This window comes from Lissotriton helveticus, chromosome 2_1 (genome assembly GCF_964261635.1).
Source record: "Lissotriton helveticus chromosome 2_1, aLisHel1.1, whole genome shotgun sequence".
Lineage (NCBI taxonomy): Eukaryota > Metazoa > Chordata > Amphibia > Caudata > Salamandridae > Lissotriton > Lissotriton helveticus.
In genome coordinates this window covers 257,539,420-257,564,594 of record NC_136059.1, presented here as the reverse complement: position 1 = coordinate 257,564,594, position 25,175 = coordinate 257,539,420, and the positions used below count along the sequence as shown (strand labels likewise).

The 25,175-nt window shown below is 45.9% G+C and overlaps 1 long non-coding RNA gene across 1 annotated transcript in view; it reads right to left on the bottom strand.

The window, feature by feature from the left end:
* Positions 1–552: 552 nt before the first annotated feature.
* The window catches only part of LOC144819306 (uncharacterized), a 49,273-nt gene continuing 24,650 nt past the window's right edge, over positions 553–25,175 (bottom strand). The window contains exons 3-4 of the long non-coding RNA XR_013607281.1: positions 9,703–9,805; positions 553–688 (exon numbers count right to left, since the gene is read on the bottom strand). This is a non-coding gene — a long non-coding RNA (uncharacterized LOC144819306). The remainder of the gene's footprint in view (positions 689–9,702; positions 9,806–25,175) is intronic.

Below are 25,175 nucleotides of genomic sequence, written 5' to 3'. Positions count from 1 at the left end.
AACACACCATCAATCATCTCCACTTATTACGAGTAGTACTCCCGCTCTTGCAGATTTTTTAGACAATTCCTTTGATAATCTGAGTGGTAATGTGTTTTCTGGAGTACTATGATGCTGTATGCCTGGGATGCCATACCACAACACAGAGCTTACATTCAGTCTCACACCCTTCTAGAAGAGTCTTGACTTGCCTATGATAACACAGTTCACAACCACCCACACTTTCCTGTACCACTGGTGCTAGTGAGTGTGCTAAAATATCGAGGTCATTCCAACGCGCTCATCACTTCTCAAGAGAGAAATTGTTGCATGTATAGAATTCCTTTATTTATATTGGGAACTCCCTTCAGTAGACCTTGAGACTCTAAGCAAACTGCTTTCATTTCAGCAGAAGACTAACCTGTTCTGCCTTCAGGTTCTCTACAGAGGAATTCAGAGTGTCATTATCCAAGCACACTGTTACATTAGCTCCTCCCACCCTACTTGCTAATTAAACCCTTCAGTCTGGTTCTGCTTACCTGCATGCAAATCCAATGTGAAGCCCGGGGTACTCTCCATCGACACTCAGAATGTCTTAACCATTATGTAGCTGAAGTTGAGGCTTCTCCAGAGACTCCACAAGTCATGCTATTGCCCCTATTGGTTGTCCGCAAGTACCCAGGCTGGTGCTGAGATTTAAGACAGGGCTCTGATAGAAAAGAGAACAGCAAACTGAGCCGATCAGGGCATTTTAATGTTACTTGAATATTAGTGGCATAAAGTATATTAAACTATGGGCACTCCAGAGAAAGGTGCTCAGCTGTTAACAACCTCATCAAAGAAAAGACCTACTCATCAACAACGTCAGCATTCTTATTTGGCTGTCTTTGATATTGTTTTACCAGACAACCTCTCAAGATTTCTTAACTCTCTGAAAGACAAGTCTGATGAGGACAAACATGATCTCAATTTCAACAGTTAAGGCCATCCCCTGTGGAGCTCTCAAGTTTTAAACATGAAGGGTCATTTCGAATTTGGTGGAAAGGTGCCCTAAATCCACTGATGTACCACCTAATTCACAATCGCACACTCCATCGAGAGATGGATGATCAGCAGGGAGCTTCTGCTGGTGAGCCTGCAGCGTCTGAATAAGACCTACAGTCCACACATCCTTCAAGCAAGGGATCTATCCAAAATTAATACTGTCAAATCTTGCCTTTGCTGAAGGAATCTAACCTTGGCATTAACAAATGCACTAACTACCGAGCTATCACCCACTTAACATTCTGTGACATGATCATAGAAAAGACAGTCAGCATCACACTACAAGAAAAGATTACAAACAAAGGCCTTCTCCAGGACTTTGAAGCTATGTTCAGACCTCAGCGTGGGACACCAACTATCGGAATGGGCCACAGATTACAGCTGAGATCTTTCTGGTCCACGCCAACCCTAGTCTTCTGCAGCCTTCCCTAAGGATCTGTCTTCTTGCCAGTATTCTTCAATCTCAACATAGAACCCCTAAGATTCATCAGTATGCAGATGACACCAAAAGATCTCATCTGTAATGACATTACCTATTTCAAACAGTATCTCTTGAAAGCGGAATTTATATACCAGGGTCCTAAAACTAGAGCAAGCGCAGGCCTGCCTCTCTGCTATGAGCATTGGCGGCCTCAACTCACAACTGATGAGCAAGTAAAAATTCTGAGGCTCCACATCAGCACCTTTCTTGCTCGCTTCAGGATTTATACAGTGATGAGCACCATTCATCAACATTTTCTCCTTCAAATGAAATCTGATTTTAGTTCAGTTGTATAAGTCCTGGTCTTTCCAAGTTATGGACAAGTGCAAAACTCTGCTTACCAGCAACCTGCTAATGAATATCCTTCAACCGAAAACCTATTTCTTCAAACACCGGCTTATCATCATTGTGTAATTTTCCCAATATTGCAACCTGCCTCCAAAGCGACCTGCCTCCATTCAGCTATCAGGTACAATCTGCCTGTGCTATAAGTGAAAGTGCCCTCCTCTCCTCTAATATATCTCACTATCCTCACATTATGTACTCCTTACCTACAAGCCTCCATCTCATCTGAACCCTACCTGTAAATACCCTATCCATCTGCTATCAGATGTACCTAACAGGCTGCTCCTCTATATGACTCCAATTCTGCACAGTGCCCAATTATAATGCAGCTAGATTTGCGCTTATACATGCCCGTACATACAAATATATGTACATGTATATGGTCTCCTGGCAAGAACGTTGCTGCTGATAGGAACCCAGCAATAGAGGAAGGTGAAAAGCTAAACTTAACAACCATTGCTGTTAAAACCGGCCTATCAAGGTCACTGCTAGATTCCTTCACTTAAAACCATTCCTAAGACTGCTATGTTGCCTTCCCGCCTCCCATTTCTCACTTCTCAAGCGCAATCTTTCCCCTAGTTTATTCCGCTTTGTCTTCCTTAACACACGATCTCTGCTTCAACACAATGTCACAATTCGTGTTGTGATTACCTCTTCAAACATAGCTATCCCCTTTCTCATGGATGCATGGCGAAAGGACATCAATAGATCAATCTTGTGACAGCTATATCCAATGGTTTCAAAATTATACAGATTGACCGACGAGGTAAAGTTGGTGGCAGGCTCGTTCATGATAATTTTTTGAGACACCATTGCTTTGCTCTGTTACTTAACGCACTGTCTTCTCTGCTTTTTCAGCACATCCCACATCCCCATTAATGTGTTTACTAATGTAACATTCCTCTGGTCCTTCTAGTGATTTCTGCTCAACCTTAACTGATGCCATCTCTCCCAGTGTCATGCAAGCAGCCAATGTCCGCCTTCAGGGTGATCTCAATGTTGGATAGAGGCTTTGAATGTCCCTAGCGCTGCCCTCTTGCTGAACTCTCTGGCATCCACAGCCCACAACCAATTAGTCTTCACTGCCAACTACATGGACAGTTAAATATTGGATTTGATTTTCACCTTTACCTTTTTCCTTATGATGGACAAATATTCCAGTGATCCGGTCAGATCATTTGGTCATTTCCTTAGACATCAGAAGCCAGGTCTGCACTCTGGCTCCAGTTCTATCCACATATGCGTCTACTCAGCTGGAACAACATTTTATGTTTTGAGTGTAACAATCTGCCTGTCCTACATACTTAGGCTTATTCCACCTCCCACTTACTGCTTATCAAGAAGCCAACCACACCCGCAAAAATAGGTTGCATCACACATGACATTTCTGTCGCGAAAACTATATGAAACACTGCCCCTACTTACTAACAGCTTAGATCACTCATCAAATCACTATATTTGTAGAGGCAAACTCCCTTTTTGCCCCTATTCAATCTGCTTTTCTACACGTCCCTGGCATCGAAATTGCCTTACTTAATGCAATAAATGACATTTGTTTCATCCTTGTTTAAGGGGGTCAGGCAGCCCTCATTTTGCTGGATCTGACCTCATTGCAGCTCTTGATGTATTTTCTCACTTCACATTATTTTGTAGGTGCTCTACTCTAGTTATCCGGGGGTCTGTCCTTAGATGGATCGCCTCCTGTTGACCAACAGACCCCAAGCCGTCACTCTCGCCTCATTCTTCTGCTAAAAGGTTATTTGTGGAATTCATTAGGGTGTTCCCTTATCCAGTACTTCATTTGATCTGGGGTGAGGGGTGGGGGGGGGCACCAGCACTTATTTCGGGGGACCAGCATTTATTTCACGCATCAGATATATACTGAGTACAAAAAAGTGAGAAAAAGCATAGATCGGAGGGATGAAGGATGAGAAAGATGGCAAAACACTCATGAAGAGAGAAAGCAAGAACCTGCAAGAGCGAGAAAAGGAACAGGGGGTATCTGGTAGTGGATAAAAGACTACCACCCTTGGTGTTCGGTTTTCTTTCACAAATACAAACTTCCCTAAGCTCATCTTTACATCTGATATATCGCCCCTCTTTTCTCCTTAATTTGAGATTTTAAATTGGCTTGCATGTCATAAGCTTACAGCAATCAAAGAATTGTGTCTTATACGCCTCCTAAAGATAACGCCCGTGCCTACTTTAGAACAGTCAACACTTGGATGCAAGGTAGTTGTTAAAATAAATTTGATTAGACTGAGGTTGTTATCCTTGGTGGTCCGTCCACCTAGACTCCAGGCTGGTGGCCCCCGTGAGCTGGGGGATGCACCTTTGCCCATTACGGCTGACATAACATAGGAGTTTTTGCTGGTCCTATCTTAATCTGCTCCTCAACATTCACCCTATCATTCCCACTGATTGTTGCAAGACAGGTATTCGGACATTGATTCTCACCAACACTGATTGCTGTACTTCTCTCTAGTTAGGCATTCCTAAACATCTGCTGTAGCATCTCCAACTGATTCGAAATTGAGTTACTAGACTTCTATTGGGCCTCCTAGCCTACTCATCATTTTCAGGCCAGCATTCCTTTCCTCCTTCACTGTTACCTGGTAGAAAAGCCAGCTAAATGTATGGACTTATGCATCTGCCACAGAGCTCTTCATGCCACAGATCTTGTTTTCCTCCAACAAAAAATAGATTTCCTTATTCCAAGCCGAGTACTTCGCTCTTCCAAAAATACAAAAGTCATAATCAGGCGGCTGCTCCTTCCCATTACTACTATATATAACAAGGGGACCCAAAGTAGCAATTGGCTTGGGACCTTGGGGGTATAGAATATTTCAAAAGACAGTGGTCCCAAACTTCAATATCAATTTAAAAACAAAGGTACAAGTAGACCAAAATTGGAATCTTTGTTCATTGTCCAGCCGGACAAAATTTAATAATAAATATAAACAGATATAGCAAAATATCTTACAATTTCCAAGTGGGACACACGCCTGTGTCCAGCTGCCACATATACACAACCAACAGATAAACAAACAAACAAATACAAGGCAAAGCAAAAGTCTGTCAATTGGGCTAAAAATGTGTAGAACAGACAAATTAATTGAATACACTTTCTGTGATTTCAAAATTAAGGAGGTATACAAATCATCAAGTGTAAAAAGTGTCGACGACGTTTCGGACCTTATCTATTAAAGGACCATCATCAGGACATATCGATGCATGCCTTTACTACATATATCTCTGGTTGTATTGCGCTCTCCTGATATTATTTAGGGGAGGCTTACTTGCTCTCATCTAGATCTATTGTAGAGTTATAAAGTTTTAATTACATTGCTGAGCAGTATCCATAGATTCACGCTCCAGTAGGTTAGGTGAGCAGCTCCTAACGGGGGGAGTCTTTTCCGTATTTGTACGTATACAAGGCGGAGGGGCAGTCAATCAATGTACCATCCACTTGCGTATTTACTCCCGTAATAGGGGGTCTGTTGGAGCCGGCAAGATACTGCTCTGGAGCAGTATCTTGCCGGCTCCAACAGACCCCCTATTACGGGAGTTCTGGACTTCATTTTTCCGACTCACGACCGGATACCATTTTGGTAAATACGCGAGTGGATGGTACATTGATTGACTGCCCCTCCGCCTTGTATACGTACAAATATGGAAAAGCCTCCCCCCGTTAGGAGCTGCTCACCTAACCTACTGGAGCGTGAATCTATGGATACTGCTCAGCAATGTAATTAAAACTTTATAACTCTACAATAGATCTAGATGAGAGCAAGTAAGCCTCCCCTAAATAATATCAGGAGAGCGCAATACAACCAGAGATATATGTAGTAAAGGCATGCATCGATATGTCCTGATGATGGTCCTTTAATAGATAAGGTCCGAAACGTCGTCGACACTTTTTACACTTGATGATTTGTATACCTCCTTAATTTTGAAATCACAGAAAGTGTATTCAATTAATTTGTCTGTTCTACACATTTTTAGCCCAATTGACAGACTTTTGCTTTGCCTTGTATTTGTTTGTTTGTTTATCTGTTGGTTGTGTATATGTGGCAGCTGGACACAGGCGTGTGTCCCACTTGGAAATTGTAAGATATTTTGCTATATCTGTTTATATTTATTATTAAATTTTGTCCGGCTGGACAATGAACAAAGATTCCAATTTTGGTCTACTTGTACCTTTGTTTTTAAATTGATATTGAAGTTTGGGACCACTGTCTTTTGAAATATTCTATACCTGAAATATTCTATACCCCCAAGGTCCCAAGCCTATTGCTACTTTGGGTCCCCTTGTTATATATAGTAGTAATGGGAAGGAGCAGCCGCCTGATTATGATTGTACCTTTGTTTTCCTTCCCATTACTAGTCACAAAATAATGGAAAGCCCTCCAGTTTAATCTTCGCAGTCCGCAAAACTATTTTGTGAAACCTCTCAAAATTGTCTCTTTTCTCCTTCCAGATTTTAAAATCTTGTTCCTTCTCAAGTGCTAACTTATCTTCAAATTTACCAATAGGACTGAGCTTACTGTGACAACATATGCAAGGACAGGCATGTTATAATAAATCACAGCCAGCCCTCCTAGCTTTCCAAATGCTTGGTAGTGTTGCTGGTAGTAGTAGTCGTTTTACTGGTAATAGTATTGGTGATGATGTGGTGCTGGTATTTAATTTGAGGTATTGATGGTGGTATTGTTGGAGGTGGTGATATTTCCGGCAGTAATGGTATTGCTTGTGGTGGTGGTTTTGCTGGTACTGTTAGTGATATTGTTGGTGAGGTATTGGCGGTAGAAGTCATGTTGGTGGAGGTGGCGATATTAGTGGTTGTGATGATGTCAGTGGGGGTGTGGTACTGGTAATGGTATTGATGGTGATATTGGTATGGTGGTGGTGTGGTATTGGTTGTTTTGATCGAGTGTCCACTTCTGTATACATCTTCTACACACACAGTTATAATTACTTCTTGTTCATCTGCTCCAAACAGCCTGGCCCAGCTGATATGACAAACAGAAAGAAATTACTAATCCATGTTTCAGCTGCCTGCAATGTAGATTCCAAACTACACTTACACCACTATCTTGCCACCCCCTCCCCAGATCTAAAAAATATATTAACATATTCAGTCTCAATTGTCGCTCTCTAGCCAAACATCATGCGGACGTTCTGGATTTATTAGAGGAGGCCACTCCAGATGTCCTCTTCCTGACCGAGACATGGCTCTCGGATGACATGACTGCTGAACCTGGCCTCGCGCTCCCTGGGGCGTACAGTTTTCTTCTGATTAACAGAGCTACTAGAGGTGGGGGCATAGCAATTATTTTTAAATTGTGTTACTCTTGTTCGTTTAGTCTGCAGAGGATCACTGGCTGTGAGAGTGCCCTTTTTAAGGTCACCTTGAGCCCCACTCACAACTTGTCCGAGCTCTTGATATATCGACCTCCAGGGCCCTCACTAGGTTTTAGGGAGGCCCTGGTAGATATGGTTAGCACCCTTGCTGGTCACACTGCCAACTTTACTATTCTGGGGGATTTGAACCTACACTTAGACAAAGTAGAGAATATTGATATGGCGAATTTTGCAGCCGATCTAGCAGCCTGCCAATTGTTACAGCTAGTAGTAAGTTCTACCCATATTGCGGGGCACTTATTAGATCCAGTTTTTACTAACATATACCACATTACAGTGCACACACCGATCAGACTAGGTTAGACGGACCATTTTTTGGTTTCAATGACCCTTTATGACTCCTGCTCGGACTGAGGGTCAGGTTTCCACTTGGAAACGACTGTGGCACAAACTTAATTGGGATCATCTGGATGTTTGCCTTTTGGCTACTATCCCAAATCTAGTTGAAGATTCCACTGAAGCCTACAGAGCATTCTTGGAGTGGATAGAACACCCATTAGACAGCTTGATCCCTCTGAAGCGCTCCGCCAATCAAAAAGCCAAATCTCGACCATGGTTCAAGACGGAACTTGCTGACATGCATAAGGGGTGCAAGAGACTAGAACGGATTTGGAGAAGAGATTTCTGCTCCAAGGCCAAAGTCATCTATCGGGCAGCAATCAAAAGCTACCATAAGGCCATATATCGGGCACGTGCAGCTTTTATCTCCAATCAAATACGTGAGAGTACTAATCCCTCTAAGAGTACATTTTCCATTCTCGCCAGTCTGCGATCTAAACAAACCGCAGCGGGGTCAACCATCAAGTCCATTAAACAGTGTGAGTACCTTGCCCTTTTTTTTGTGGAAAAAGTGGACGCCGTCTATCGGTCCTTCCCGACCACTTATAGCATCCCGCAGGAGTCACGCGGTTGCCAACAGGCTAACACCCTCCACACTTTTCCGACTATTACGGCTGATCAACTCTCTGCTCTTTGCTATAAGATTAAGTCAGGATATCCTGCCGACCCTCTTAAGCCTGACCAATTTAAGAAAGTGCTGTCAACAATTCTACCACCCCTAAATCAGTTGATAAATGATTCCCTCAGAAAAGCTGTGGTGCCCAGGGCTTGGAAACAAGCTAAAGTGATCCCTCTACTCAAGAAACCGACTCTCGATCCAGCCAGACCTGAGAATTTCCGCCCTATTTCCTTGCTTCCATGGGCAGCTAAGATCACAGAGACCTATGTGAACTCGATTCTATCAGACTATCTGACTACCAATAGCCTTCTGGATCCCTCTCAGAATGGCTTTAGGCCGGGTCATAGCACGGAATCAGCACTCCTAGCGGTTAAGGAAGATCTCTGGTCAGCCGTTGATGAGGGTCGAACGTCTGCGCTGATTCTGTTAGATCTGAGCGCGGCGTTCGACACAGTGTCGCACGACATACTGCTGCGACGCCTTGCGGAGGCCGGAATTATGGGCCTGGCTTTGGAGTGGTTGGGTTTCTTTCTTCATAAGAGGTCATTTACGGTCATTACCCCGCTGTTTGCCTCTGGCAATTATCCAGTTAAACAAGGGGTTCCTCAGGGCTCCTCCCTCAGCCCCCAGCAGAAGGGGTCTGACCATGGTCTCCCACGCTGACGATACTCAGCTGGTGGTGGCACTCTCTAATAACAATGAGTGAGACGCCCTCAAGTTTCAGGGCGACCTTGCGGCAGTGGCCAAGTGGATTAACAGCAACTGCCTCCAACTGAACTCTTAACAAATCAGAGGTATTGTTGGTAGGATGGGACCATGGTCGGTGGAGAGATCTCTGGTGGCCAACCAGTCTTGGTAAACCCCCCTCCCCCAAACAGGCAGTAAAGAACCTTGGGGTATGGCTCTACTCTTCCTTAAACTATCGAGTCCAAACAAAAAAAACAGCTGGGACGTGCTTTGCACTCCTTCGGGGGCTTAGACCCCTGTTGGACTTTATTGATGCCTCAACGCGTCAGGTCATCATTCAGGCAACGGTTTTGTCAAGACTCGACTATGCCTGCTCCCTGTATTTAGAGTCCAACAAGGAAGAAGTCTTGAGGTTGGAAAGGGCACAGTACGCAGCTGCTAGAACACTTTTAAGTCTATGCAAATTTTGCTCTGTGTCTATTGCAATCCGCCGCCTGCACCTGCTACCGGTGGCCAGATGTATTGAATTCAAAACCTTATGCATTGCTTTTAAGGTTCTGAAGCTGGCCACTCCTCCCATCTTGGCTGATCTTCTGTTGCCCTATGCCCCCACGTGATGTCGTCGCTCGCTGGGTCAGTATTTGGTGGCGGTTCCCGGCCCCGTAGAGCCCAGGCGGGTGGCCGCTCTTTTCATTATAGAACCGCCACCTTTTGGAACTCGCTTCCTGTGCAGATTCATGGCCTTGACAACTACTCAGCATTTAGAAAAGCCATCAAGACCTACCTTTTTTCGGCTCCCTAGTCGCCTGCAGGCTCTCTGCCGTGTTGTCTTTCCTGCATTAGCTCCGGGACGCCCCTTCGCTGGGGCAGCTGTCGCGCTCTACAACCTAAGATAACATAACATGTTAAGGTCAGGTTTGCACTTGTGTGCTTACAATTGTATTCAACATTCTGCTGCAATAAAAAAAACAAGTATTCTTTTTTTCCAATCTATGTATGAAACTACAAAATGAACATGACAAGAAGTGTGATGTCGAGTGAACGTTTTAGAAAATAAAATAATCCTTCATGCATTGATATGCACTGGTGGCAGAATAATCCACCAATAGTTGAAGGGAGAGACGCAAAGCCCACTATGGCATATTATAAGTATTACGTCATGCAGACAGCTGCTTTGTCTACCAGACCTAAAAAGAAGTACTCCGTGTAAGAAACACATTTTGTTTTAGTGGATTATGCACCTCAATGTATACAATTTTGAAGGTTTGTCACGAATCGAATGCCTAAGTCGCTTGATGCATTAGTTGGGCCTACTCCGAGCTAAGAGACAAGCAGGCATTTTAAGTGCCCCTGCTCTTCCATACAGGAGAAGCAGACACTTACACATTAGCGTTTGCAGTCTCTCGGGCGCTACCCATTTCCACTTCCTTTGTGCAAATCCAAAACACGGCTTCCTTCCCTTTGATCTTCAGCTGGACATGATTTTCATGAATGTATGTCCTCAAGGTCACTGATAAAAGTAGCGGTGGACACACCAGGGTGTTACTGTTGCTTCGGGACTGAGGCCAGCATGATTGCAAGCAGAACAGAAATCACCTTAATACAAGCCTATTTATTATTGAATATAATATACAACCTGTGGATCGAACCACGCAGAACTACAGCGCACGTGCAGTAAACCAGCTATTTTTAAGTAAGAGATACAGATTGCCTGCTGATAATATTGTCAGACCTTGGGTTTCAGGACACTTCCTGTTTCTCAGCTACAGTGGAAGCTGTAGGCTGGAGTAAGCCCCGGGGACCCATATTTCTGAATGCTGCAGTTCTCTCCCCTCACTGTTCAATGGTGGATGAGTTTAGATTCATGTCCCTGGAAGATTGTGCCATAAAACTATTTCCTTTCTAGAATGAAACATTTATTTACTACAATCTTAAAATGTCATTCACTTTGGTTTTCACAAACTACAGCAGAAAAAAAGACAATGAATACCCACTAGGACTATTCCATTGTCACAACAGAACTTGGCATCGTGACATGATGCGATATTATCGAGGAATCGTGACATGATGCGATATTATCGAGGAGTCGTGACATGATGCGACATTTTCAAGGCGATTGAGTTGCAGTCTTGGGAACCAGGGAGCCTGGGATTTTCAGCTCCACCCTTCATCACATTTTGTGCAGCTGTTTAGTCCCTTAATCTACATGTGCGGTGCCTCATTCACTTGTCAAAATGTCAGAGTGCCTAGAGGTTGTTCGGTGTACAGATTGCGAAATTCATTCATCTCTTTTCCTAGAGTTAATGTTGTAACATGCATACAGATCATAAAATACGAGTCAGTTAATTACTCCATTAACCTGTCAATACGCATTATCCATAAGACGTCCCAAAAAAGGGTGATATAGCAAAACACGCATTGGCAAAGCCAATAGGTCTGGCATTGAATGCCAGCCTTTTGGTTTTGTCAATGCTTAAATGTTGGGGAGCTGCCAGGCCCTGACCAATATTATAAAACACTGGAGAAGTGTGGCTCACTGGTTAGAGGAGGCAGACCTGGAAGCAGAGGTCAGCCCGGGACCAGGGTTCAATTCCCGGCTCGGCGGGGTCTTGAGTCCTAAAATGTCCATGGACTCGACAATTCTCGCTCCGGTGCCTACTCGATTCACGGGTTCACACTCTGCGACTCTGGGCAATAGCTTGCTTAATCTCCACAACGGCCCCTCGCGGCGGGATGCCTGGCTTTCACCTTGCGGATACCCTGCCGGGGTTATCTCACAGGGGAATACCAGGACGGGTTCCCTAAGCAAGCGCTTAGAAACCGCTTGGTGATTTGCGCTATATAAATTCCTGAACATTTACATTTACATTTAAAGCAAAAACATTTTTGATCTCAAAAAAGCACACATTGCCATAGTAGTCCCTGTCAATGACATGAACTACTTTGTGTGTTAATATGGTCCTTGTAAAAGAGCAGAATGTTGTCACTCCTGGTAAAGCATCATTTTGTAAAAAGAGCGAAAAACAGGAAGGGGGTTTGGGGTATATAAAAAAGGGATTAAATCCGGAGACGTTAGGGTTAGTAAAAATAAAGTAGTAAAGCAGAAAGGGATTAAGGGGGTTGTAAAAAAAATGAAGAAAAGTAGAAGGGGGAGTATTACAAGGGGCATAGAAGGGAGGTAGGATGGTCTTGAAAAAGAACAAAGTGGTTAAGAAAGTTTAATGCCTTTTAAAAGCCACAAAACAAAATCAAACATGAAGAAACAAAATCTGGCGGAAGCCATTGTAAAGGAAAAACTAGTCAACAATGGTTCAACTAAATACGTTTGACAGAACAATGTACTTAATGTTTGAGTTTCTCAAAATCAAACACAACCATCACTCATAATGAAGTTAGCCAATGGCTGAAATGGGCTCACCCATGGCCCCATGGAGTATGCTGTAGTAGGTTAAAGAAAAATAGGAATGACGCATTGGAAGACCAATGAATAAAGAGGGCTGGCTAAAAGCTCCTGTATGTAAAATTAAGTATATTATCTATATAATTTAAGTGATAGCAAACGTTCTTACCATGTCCTTGCTGGGCAAAATAAAAAACAAATAACAGTACATCTGACAGTTTGGCCTGCAAGGGGCCCCTTGCTGACTCGAGCACCAAGCAACACATGTATGTCATTATCCAGCATGCACTGATTTTGTGAACAGTTCCTGGCTGCCACTGAGACTTCAGCCGCAAAGTTGAAGGTGTTCAAATGCCGCTGCTCAATCTCCACGCTTGGAGGAACAGATTGCGTAGGTCCAGTTGCCAGACCCAACCCTGCTGCTGCAACAGAAGATCCTAGTTAATCAGCAACCTGATAGGAGGACAGATGCTGTAGAAAAGTCAGCCCATAGCGCACCTGATGCCCCGGCTGCTGGCGCAGGACGCCTCTTAGTTCCCATCTTGAACAATTACCAAATAAAGAGACGGGCGCTGGAAGCAGGAAAACAAGAACAGAGTTTTATTTCTCATGAGGAGAGCCTGTCATTTCGGACACTCGCATAGTGTCTTCAGGAGGTGCTCTAACAAGTTTCTCTGAGGCTTCGTCTTTTATACACATGTTTATGATGCACAAACATTCCTTATTGCAATAAAGACGCTTTGAAGTAGGAGAAAACATGCTTGGTATCCCAGCTTCAGGCCTATTCCCATACCAGTCGCTCAGATGTCATCCTCCCCTCCTAAATGTAACAAGAGATTGTGATCTCTCAGCCGGACATTCCTACAGGACACGAGGGCAGGAGGGGATGATCAGATCAAAGGTTGGGCAGGCGATAAGATCGGGGCACTTCGGTTGGTGTATCACGGTTTTGTTATGCTGGGCAGGAAAAAGGGGGGGGGTGTACATCCACGAAGCTTGGTCTTAGGACCTGGGACCAGGTCGAAAGGCCGAGTGCAGCTGGGGGGGGGGGCTCGTCAGCTGAGGGGAAGGGTGTTCTTGGGAGGAAATGGGGGGTGTGGGTCGAGCAGGAGGGTTATTTCTAGAGCAGGGTCACGCAGAGGGAAAGGGTTCCATGGCCGATGCATGAGCAGTGCGCGCGGGGAGGGGTACCGGGGGTTTAACAAACGGGCAGAGAGGCCATGGTGCCTAAAATGGCTGTCGTGTACGTGTGTGCATGGGTCTATGCTGGCGGGATAACACAGTCAGTGCTTCTCAATATCCGTTCTGCTTACAACAAGGGGTACAGTGAACACAAATGAACGCCGCTTATGTGCATATACATTGCTATTTTCAACAGTCGCCGCTTTTTTACATAAGCTAGTTCATTTCTATACAGTCGATACGATTGGCGGAATGCGGTACATATGATTTTACATTTGTTGGGTTATTCATACAAGTCTAGAGATCGGCATAATACTTAGTCGGGGTCAATCAAGAAAAAGGTTCCGACACATTATAGAATCATGTTCTGACTTTCTCTCCGGTGACATCAACACACAGTAAAAAGTGCTCTGATACCTTCAGGTCTCGTCAGTGCTATAAGAGACTTTTGGAAAACTAAACACATGAGTGACCGATGAAACATTTTTGAAAGCAATACAAAAAATGGTTGAGGGAGGAATTCAGTTCGATACAAGCAATTAGTCAAGGGGTGGGTAGAAAGTTCAGGAAGGGGGTCTTCGTCACAATGTCTTTTTAACAGCGAGCCATCACTGGTAGGCTCTGGTAGTCTGTGTTCTTTCGTTGGCGCTGTTGAGCACCGGCGGTGGAGCTATAGGTCCAGCTCGGATTCATCCTTACGCGTTGCAGGGTGCGATCAGTCCTCTGCTGTTAGATCACAGTCCTGTTTCCTAACTGATCTTCTTAGGGATGCCTCATGCTGGGCACCTGCGTGTCTTTCTTCTTCCGTTGCAAAACCTTATTATATCTAAATGCTGCTCTTCTTTTCTGAGTCAAAAGTTATGTGAAAAGGGTGATGTTGTTGAATAATCGAGGGAAGAGAGGGCGGAGTGGGATCAGATCTTTTGAACGCACCAAGGGACCAAAGGAGCAAAGGACGACGAGCAGGCAGGCCCATCAGTCGGGCCCAAAAGGGACGGGGACTTCAGGCACGAGTGGGTCAGCAAATCGAGGGCTTCAAAGCAGCCCTTCATTCCTTCTTCTGCCGAGTTTGAGAGTGGTGCCTCGTCCCGCGTCTCGTTGCTCTGCGACTCCACCTTTGGTTGAGGTCACACGTGCTTCATGATCTGTGGCCAGGCTGTGCGTCACGTCCCGCTCCTCTCCTCCAGTGTATGTATCTTTGAATGGGTACAAAACAAGTTTTTAGAAAAACTGGCAGGAGAAGACATTTATACATCTCAATTCCATCCCCACTCCTAAGTAGGTGGGGGATATGTTCATCGGTCACAGTCAGAAGTCATCACTTATGGAGTATGTAGGAGGGCATTTCTACTGAATTCGTAAGCCTATTTGGCGTTCATTCGTGACGTACGTGGATAGAAATCGGACTCCCATCGACAGTGTATTCTATCAAACTCGAAATCGAGTCCTTAAACCCAAGAACTGACAATCTTACATTTCCCTTCGGGGTCGGCTAACTCTTGAAAGCAGGGGGGTTATCATCATGAGATGGGGGCAGAAGTTAAACATGCTTTTCTTGGGGAGCGACGGTTAATCAAGGTCATCAATTACGCTTAGGGGATAGCTGATATGGAGCTGGGGTCAATCGGGAGAAGCGAGGACGCTTAGGACAGGGAGCTGGGGTCAATCGGGCGAGCAGGAGGACGCTTTGGACATCCGCACTTAAGTGCAGAAGCAATCTGGGCATTGGGGATTGCATTTCTAACGAACTGAAAAACAGAAGACCATTGACGTTATAGTCCCCCTATAGAAAGGTCAGATTAGGGGACATCAGTCGTCTTACCTGTCCTTTCTTTCATTACCAACTCGGGTTCTATCGTTTTGCAGAAAGGAGAGGTAGTAATATGGTAAGTTACAATCGTTTTAGTTCCTGTCAATTTTGCCGAACACCTTTGTGTTCGAAGAAACCCAATTAGGTTTGTGCCGGTGGGGTACAACGTTACCACACAAGGGAGGAGGGAACAGGGAGACCCTCAGAGAGAGAGAGAGAGAGTCGTCCGCACTCTAAACGAACCATTCGGTACACGTATGACATGGAGGGAGAGAGAGAGAGAGAGAGAGAGAGAGAGAGAGAGAGAGAGAGAGAGAGAGAGAGAGAGAGACGTGTACAATAATAGGCCATTTAGTGCGCACATAACACAGAACAGCAGGGGTCAAGTAATACGGAAACACAGGCAGAGGGACGACGTAGATCCATACATTACGTACACACAAACTCAGGCGGGGGAGACAGTACATGTATTATATACAAGAATCCAAGACAGAACATAGAACAGTTACCGGTATTATATACAAAAATCCAAGACAAAACATAGAACAGTTATTGGCCAAAAAATGATCTCTTCCTGTATGCTGCGCCTCCTTAGCATCCTAAGCTCTTTTACCCTTTTCTTCTCTTTTATCGTCGGCTGTCTTCACTGGTGGCTTTGGTTGCACACACTTACGCCTTTGGCAATTGGTCAAGAACTAACCTGGTCGGGCTAATGCTCACAGTGGGATTTTCGAATCAATTTCCAGGCTGTGGCAACAGTGGGTGTCAGTTGGGAGAACAATGGGGCAGCTTTGAGTTTCATGTCTATGAGGGTGCGAAAAGGATGTAGTAGATTTTAAACACTGGCAACATTCCTAGTCTTCCAAGCGGAGGGTACTTGGGTAAACCTCACCTCGGAATATTCCTTAAACTTTCCCTATTTAGTTAAACGTAGGAATTTATTCATTAGTGCACGTCATTCTTGGTTGTATTATTCGGGGTGCCGAGCGAAGTCATATTTTGTAGTTTCTGCTTCAGGCTGTCCTCCCAAGCGCTAAGTTCAGGGAGAGAAACAGTCACGGTTCGCTCGTCGTGTGTAGGTACCATAATCGAACCCCTTTTTCCCATCTCTTTGTCCGCTAGATCACCAGTTTCTTTTTCGTACTTTAATTGATGTTCCGATGTGACCTGCAGAAAGAGGGAAAAAGAAGGGGGGCGGGGGCAGCATTTTAAAGACACATCAGCACGCATAAACTCGAAAAGGCTTTTACTTACTACATACTCAGGCTATCACCACTGGATGCGGTCCCTGCCAACTCGGCGTTTAAGCCCAGGTGGACCATTTAGTGTGGGAGAGATGATTATCGGAAGCCTGTGGATAGCATAGGTCGCCCAAGTGTGGTATTATGGATCGTGCGCGGGGGGGGTCAGAACAAAGGGCAGTCGGTGCAACGTGGGGGGCGAGCTCGTGCTCTTCTTGGAGAAAAATGGACAACCTTCAGTGGTACGGGGTCGTTGTCGTTCATACTAGGGGGGTCAGGTGGCACTCCTTCGGGGCGGCTTAGGGGCATTTTAAAGCAACTTACCTGACACAGGTTGCATATAAAGTATAGGTTAAATACCAGGATCTTTAGCAGTTGCTTTAGGCTTGTACAAAAATGAAAAACACATACAACAAAAACCTGGACCGTTCATATTTGCAATATTTCTGCGTACTATACTTTTTAACCCTTACTAGTCGACTTGAGCCATTTCACCTGTAATCTAGTTATATCGGAAATAGTGGTCATTTATTCGAAACTTACCAATTTACGCGTGACAACTACTTTTGCTTTTTTTTCCCAAAAATCTTTAATACAAATGTCGGTGCATAAATACGGGCCTACAACCCCGTGGGCCGGCCACGGAGCAGGCTGGAACTGTACATGTGGGGATACTTTTTAGTGGAAAACCTAATGGAGTCGGTGGTCGTTGATTTCATAATAAAAAGTGCGACAGGTGCAATAAAATCATATCGAGACTTCAGTGTGAGCGAGTATCATAAGTGTTGAAATTCGAACTTTCAACAATCACGATGCGCCAAAACTTAACAACAATTCATTGTCCGAATGTTCAATCAGTACCCATCTCACTTCAATTCATTGTCCGAACACATAATCAGTACCCATCCCATATCAATTCATTGTGTTTAAAAAAATTGCATACATATCTCATGACACCAAGGCTGAGCAATCGGGGTACAACAAGGAGTTGAAAGTTTCATTTGTACCAGCGCCATTTTGGGTGCGGCCGGGCAGATCCAGGCATAGTCAAAATCTCCACCAACTCGTGGTTGGCCCAGAGCCTCTTTCGGCAGTCCAAAAGTTCCGTTAACGGGCAACAGAAAGGATCGGCGGTATGAACCATCAGTCAAAGGGGGAAGGAGGCAACAATTTTTCAATCGGGTCATACTGAGTTTTCGCTGGAACTGATCCGAACTGTAGTCTGCAGTATTTTAGTCATTCAAACTGAGGCTGGCGCCAGCATGGGAGCGCCGACGTCTCGCGGCTACATTTTCATCGTTCCGCGGGCAATCATGGCAGTCATTCCCCATCGGGGGTGTCTGCGGGGGTCGGGGGCCCCCGTGGCTTTCATAGAATCTTCAAAGTCGAGGAGAACACTTCTGATTGTGGGACTTATTTCTTAATCTACAAGCAACCGGGCCATCTCTTCACTCCGGGCCCGCTCCTGCAGGGTCGACCGCCATTTTACAAGTTCCAGCAGTCACTGCATCACAAGAGTGGACGAACCCTCGTCGGGTGAGTGGAGCGTTGGGGGTGCCACTGGGGGCCTCCACCTGGGGAGGTGGGAGAGGCTCGTTCGCGCCGCCTCTCCCTCCCAGCGCACCCCACGCCGTTCTTCTCGGCGCTAATATCCATGATGGCCGGACCAGGCGATGAGAGGGGGGGGGGGTTGGAGGCATAGGCAAGACATCCCCCCCCCCGGTGGCCTGCAAGGCGCCGCTTCAGGGCCGAACGGGGAGCTCATACCAAGCCGTGGCTGGACCAGGAGATGCGAGGGGGGGGGGTCGATGGCATGGGCAAGACATCCCCCCGTGTTGTTGCAGCCATTATTGAAGAAAGAAGAGGGGACGGCCGGATCCTGTCGGCCTCGGCTCCTCTTCTGGCCCACCTTATGCGATGACCTCCAGCCGACGGCTGGCAGCAGGACCTGCCCTACACGTGCCGAAGATCTCGTCTTCCGGATGGGCGTAGCCGCGGACCTGTTGCACTTCGGGAGTTTCCAGAATGGGGGTAGGTATCTGCCGACTTGTATCTATCTCATGTTACCGTTATTTGGGCGTGGCAGGCGGTGGGACAGACATGTTTGGAGCAGTGAGGGGTGGCGAAGCCTGGTTGCCTCGTGGTCGTTGCGATGTCAAGCTTGGCTTCTTTCACCATTTTCATGTTTCCTATTACGGGCTTATTTTTAACATTTCTTATTTTTAGCGAAATCATGTGTTTTATCGTGAGCTATTTCTAACATTTTCCTATTTGTAGCGAAATCAAAAAACTCATCAGTGGCCTACTGATTTTGCTTTCTTATTTCTTTCTTCCCTTTTTTTTTTTCTAGCGTGTTTCACGCTAAAGTTTCTGTTAACAGGATACGGTGATTACTTCGTTATTGTTGCATATGTCCTTTTTATTAGGGGTGCCCTCTGGTTGAGCCAGATGACCTACCTCTAATAAATGGTCCGGGTGGAACTAGTTTACCAATCAGTGGGGAGTAGATAGGCCCGAGAGATTACAACGGGGGACAAAAGGTCCGCATTACCTACCCTTCACTACTTGCAAAGATTAGACAGAATATTTCTTTTCTACGTCATTTGCAAACAGAGAATTCCTCAAAAGAACTATTCCTTGAACAAGAAATGTCCAGACAATCAATCAATCAGTGGGGAGAAAAACAGGCATGACGGATTACAACGGGGACAAAAATCTGCATTACCTATCCTTCACTATCTGCAAAGGGGGCAGAATATTTCTATTCTTCCCTGTTTGTAGACAGGGAATATCTCAAAGAGCAATAATCGATAAAAATCGATAACAAACAATCAGTGGGGAGAAAGATAGGCATGACGGATTACAATGGGGGACAAACGTCTGCATTACCTATCCTTCACTATTTGCAAAGAGAGAGGAACGTTCCTATTCATCGCTGTTTGCAAATAGAGAATGTCTCAAAGAGAACCAATACTTCAAGTACAATCAATCAATCAATCAATCAGATGGATAAAGCCATCCTACCAATCGGACGTAAAGACGTCCTACTTAACCTTACCCGGACCGGACCGTGTGGGCAATTCTTTGCCTTCCTTTTTCCAGCGCCCAATCGTTCTCTTTCTCCATGTTTTTACCACAGCATTCCTGTGGGATTCCAGTCAGGACAGTAGGTCACTTGAGAGAGGTCCGTTCGGAATTGGTGAAGTTCATTCAATCGGCAGCCGGACGAGGGCCCTCTCAAGGCAGGTATACTCCAATCATTTAGATGTTCACCCCATCGTCTGGACCTCTCTTACCGGACCCTATGTCGCTGATGGACCCCGCGTTGGGACGCCAATTGTAGAAAAGTCAGCCCATAGCGCACCTGATGCCCAGGCTGCTGGGCCGGGACGCCTCTTAGTTCCCATCTTGAAAAATTACCAAATAAAGAGACGGGCGCTGGAAGCAGGAAAACAAGAACAGAGTTTTATTTCTCATGAGGAGAGCCTGTCATTTCGGACACTCGCATAGTGTCTTCAGGAGGTGCTCTAACAAGTTTCTCTGAGGCTTCGTCTTTTATACACATGTTTATGATGCACAAACATTCCTTATTGCAAGAAAGACGCTTTGAAGTAGGAGAAAACATGCTTGGAATCCCAGCTTCAGGCCTATTCCCATACCAGTCGCTCAGATGTCATCCTCCCCTCCTGAATGTAACAAGAGATTGTGATCTCTCAGCCGGACATTCCTACAGGACACGAGGGCAGGAGGGGATGATCAGATCAAAGGTTGGGCAGGCGATAAGATCGGGGCACTTCGGTTGGTGTATCACGGTTTTGTTATGCTGGGCAGGAAAAAGGGGGGGGGTGTACATCCACGAGGCTTGGTCTTAGGACCTGGGACCAGGTCGAAAGGCCGAGTGCAGCTGGGGGGGGGGGGCTCGTCAGCTGAGGGGAAGGGTGTTCTTGGGAGGAAATGGGGGGTGTGGGTCGAGCAGGAGGGTTATTTCTAGAGCAGGGTCACGCAGAGGGAAAGGGTTCCATGGCCGATGCATGAGCAGTGCGCGCGGGGAGGGGTACCGGGGGTTTAACAAACGGGCAGAGAGGCCATGGTGCCTAAAATGGCTGTCGTGTACGTGTGTGCATGGGTCTATGCTGGCGGGATAACACAGTCAGTGCTTCGCAATATCCGTTCTGCTTACAACAAGGGGTACAGTGAACACAAATGAATGCTGCTTATGTGCATATACATTGCTATTTTCAACAATGCTTTGGCCAGAAGTACTGGGTACCATACTCTCCTGGCCAAATACGTAACCACTAGGATAACTTGGGCCTGGTCGTTCCTGAACTTCTTCACAACTCTGGGCAGGAGAGAAAGAAGAAGGAAGGCATACAGGAGTCCTGTGCTGCACTGCTGAGAGAGCCTTCTTGGGAACTCCAACGCACAAAAGTAAAATGCTGAAACTGCACATTCTCGGCAGTGGTGAAAAAATCAAGTCAGGGTTCTCCTCACTGATGGAAGATGTCCTGCTCCACACCTCTGGTTGTAAGCACCATTTGTGATCCACTAGATTGTGGCAGCTGAGCTTCAGTGTCTTGGCATTTAAAGATCCCAAAATGTGGTGAGTCACAAGGGATATGCTCTGATAGCTCAACTAGCCCCCAGAGGCACATAGCCTCCTGGCAAATGGACCTGCTCTGCTTGCTGCAGTACCACATGCCCATCAGTGTTGTCCATGATTACCTGTACCAGCCTGCTCTTGGTGGCTCAAAGCCAAGCAACTCACCCGCAGCTGCAAAATATTTATGCGAAGGTGGGACTCTGCCGGATACCAGAACCCTCTGATCTCCACTTCTCTCAGGTGGCCTCCACAGCTCAGTAGTTATGTCTCCATCACCATCGTCAAGTTTGGGTGGGGCAAGGAGGGATGTCTGCCGCTAGTCAATTGTGGTGAAGCAGCCACCAGTGCTGATCTTTTGCAGTCTCCTCCAGCATCTGAAAGAAATCCTACAGGCTCTCCTGGCGCTGGGCCCACTGAGGCTTCATGTCCCATGCAGAACCTGCATATATCATCAGGCACGGTAAGCAAGCAGGATGCAGAAGGTAAGTAGGCCAAGAAACCTCAGAATTATCCTCAACGAGATCATGACAGAGTCTAAAACACGGGGATCATAGTCCGAATGTCGTAGACTCATTGGTCCAGATGAAAGGCTTGAAAGAGCGCCATATCCAAGATAGATCCGATGATTGGGAGCTTCCCTGTGCAGAAGTAAGGCGTGACTTCAGTAGGTTGATTGAAAACACCAACGATGTCAAAAGGTTAGCTATGGTCTGGAGGTGGTCTGCGACTGAATGTGGTGAGCTTGCCTTCAACAGCCAATTATCAGAAACACTGGTACCCTCGACCTAGCAAGATGGGCAGCAACCACCCAAGGGGCATCAGTGAAGCGGACAGGGAGCACGACAAAGTGAAAATGCATGTGCCCACCTACAGGTAGCACGTGTGATCATGCAGATCAATGATGTGATAATAGGCATCCTGCAGGGCGATTGCCACCATCAGTCTATGAGATCCAAACAAGCGTGAGCATTCTAACACAGGAAGGCATTGGCAGGGTGAAGATCTTAGATAAGATGATTGCCTCCATTCTTTGGCACGAGGAAGCAGCAGAAATAGCATCCAGTCTCCACTTCAGAGGCCAGTACCTTCTCTATGGCTTCTTTGGCTAAAATAGCCTGCACTTCGTGATGCAAAATGGACAGATGGTCCTCCAAGAGCCTCTCTGATGTAGATGACCGGTTGTAGGGAAATGGCCTGGTGTAGCCCCATTGGACAAGTTGAGGACCCTGTTGGATGCAATGCCCTGCCACCCCAACAGGAAGTGGCTGACCCTGTCTCCTACCAGGTGGCTGTGTGCAACTAAGGGTGCACTAAAAAGGTTTGGAGGTTGTCACCAGAGAGACGGGAGCTTGGGATGTGTGCTGCCCTTGATGGTATCGTTGTTGTCTACTAGGCCCACAGGCCTGACCTCGAAGTGGAAGTGAGGCCTTTTGTGTTGGAGACAGGCCCATTAATATGCCGAGCCCCTGGGATATTCCTGAAAATGGCGAAAGAGTTAGGGGGATTGCATTACATCCCCTGAGAAGCCTGTGGATATCATCTATGCATGCCGTCAGAGTATCATAATTGTCCAAATGGCCATTCCTTGACAATCAGTGTTGTCTTGGCCCAGGCAGATGGTGTACTTGGACGCATCCAAACCATTTTGCATGGCTAAGGAAACCCGTAATCTACTGGGACTGCCGATAAATCTCAACAAGTATGTGCCAAAGTGTATATGTGCAACAACCAAGAAAGCAGCTAGCGTTGACTGACCTCAAGGCAAGGATGGCCAAGGAGAACATCCATTTGTGAAATGTTTCCAGGGATTTGGACTCTCTGTCAGGAGGAGTTGTCGGAAAGGTGTCTGGGTTGACTGCGCTGGTGGAGGCCTGCACCGCCAAGCTCTGATTACGTGAAAAAGTCAGGATCGCCTGGCACTGGTCTATGGTAAAGGGCAACTTGTTAATTGATTGAAGGACAAGATCCCGGTGTTACCCAAGTGTGCAATAGTGTACCCGTTAGGGTCTTGTTGAATGGAAGATGTGGCCTAATGGTCAGAGCTGCTGGCTTTGAAACTGGGGGACCAGGTTTGAGTCTCGGTGTCAGCTCAACATCCTGTGATTCTGGGCAAATCACTTAATTTAATTTAAAGTATCGGCAGTGCCACATCAGGATCTAGGAATGGCCTCAGTCAAAGTTGTGATGTATTTGGCTCAGAGTCAGAAACCACAGTGAGTTGCAGCTCCTCTTTCAGTGCCAGCATTGAATTATGTGGGACCGGTGCAACGTTTGGTGCTAACACTGAAGTCAGCACTGATGGCAGAACAAATCCTGAAACAGGCTCATAGGGTACAGACAGCACCATGGTCAGAAACCCCCACGTTCTCCAGGGGTAACCCGACTGGAAGCCTCTCCGGAGCCTTAGGGCCCAAAGGCGCACCAGAGGGAGCCAACAGCATCCCAAAGATGTGCAGCATGGCGTCTCAAAAGGCTTCGACCTGCTGCAACATCGCCAACAGTCCCAGAAACACAGGGTGTATCAGGATTAAAGACATGCTCTGCTCCTCAGTAGAATGGGAGTGAGACCTGGAGGCACAGTGACACCTGCGCACCTTCCCCAGGGAGTGACGGAAAGGGGCTGAGTCTAGCCTGGACTTCTTATGTTACCCAAAGACTTCGATCTGCCACAGGAACGACTTTGGGAGTGGAAACAGGTTCACCCCCTCAACTTCGATGTGGAGCAAGACCTACGTGGAGTCTTGCAGCGTTTTGCAACATAAAGCTGTACCTTGTGTTCATGACTGGCCTTCGGGTTGATATGGACGTAGTTGTCCCAGGCCTTGGAGACGAGTGCTGAACTCAAACACCAGAGATCCACCTCTTCAGGATCTGTTGAAGTTGAAGTTGAAGTTGGGGGAATTTATAAAGCGCACGTATACCAAAAAGGTTTCATGGCGCATATCTGTCAGACACATCTATTTGTGACAGTCCCTACAAGGCTTAAACCCTGTAATTGTAGGAGGTGGCACACACAGCAGTACATTTTGAAGGAAAAGTCAATTCACAAATTTAAGAAAAAAGAGAAGCGGAGCTCCAGATGCACGTGGATAGAATGGAACTGACAGCGTGCATGGATGGTTCTTATACGTTGCTTCGTTCGTCACTTCTGAAGTGGGATAGCATTGGTGCAGAGCTGCACAGCGTCACATATCAGCACACTGGAGTTGTTTTTTGAGTTTCTGGATCCAGTTTGGTACCAATGGAAATTCACAAGGAAAGGTGTTTGTGGTTTTAGGTATTTATGGAAAAGAGTATTAAAGGAGTACTACTTTAAATACATCAAAGCATCCTTGTTAACTAGCATTGTACTACTGAATATCATCCCCAGAATATTGTGTTACAAGAATATGAAGGACATAATATCGGGGGACAAATTATTGAAAGTTAAGTATAGATTTACTATTGCTAACCCCACATCTACGTACTTTCAAGATATATGTACCATGTAGGTACATATGTGTAGTTAGGTACAGAAAATCTGTCAATATTTTTTTTTTCAATATTTTGTCCTCATTTGTTTATTCTGGGGTGAGTATTAAGGGTGCACACCATCATGTGGCCCCTGTAAGGGATTCACAAACAGCCAGCCGCTGCCCGTGCAGGTAAGAACGGTGGGGCCGGGTGGGGGGAAAGGGGGATTTCGACAGACGACGAGGGAAAATTATTTATTTAATTTTCCCTCGTGGTTGTCTGTCGAATCCCCAAACCCGCCCCACCGCTCTTACCAGGACAGGTAGTCATCTTGGGCTGGTTATCTGGCGTCCCTATCAATGTATCTGCTGTTGGAATTGAACAATATCTAATTACATCAATCCATATAAGCAACAATTGAATTGTTTCCGTACAAAACGTAAATTTAAGCAATTCACACTCATTACCCAACAGAAGGTGTAAATATGTTTACTGGATTATTCATTTTTAATGCTACAAGGTGCTGCTCCAGAGGACGTGCCTCTAAAGCTCCCCAAAGTGGGGAAGG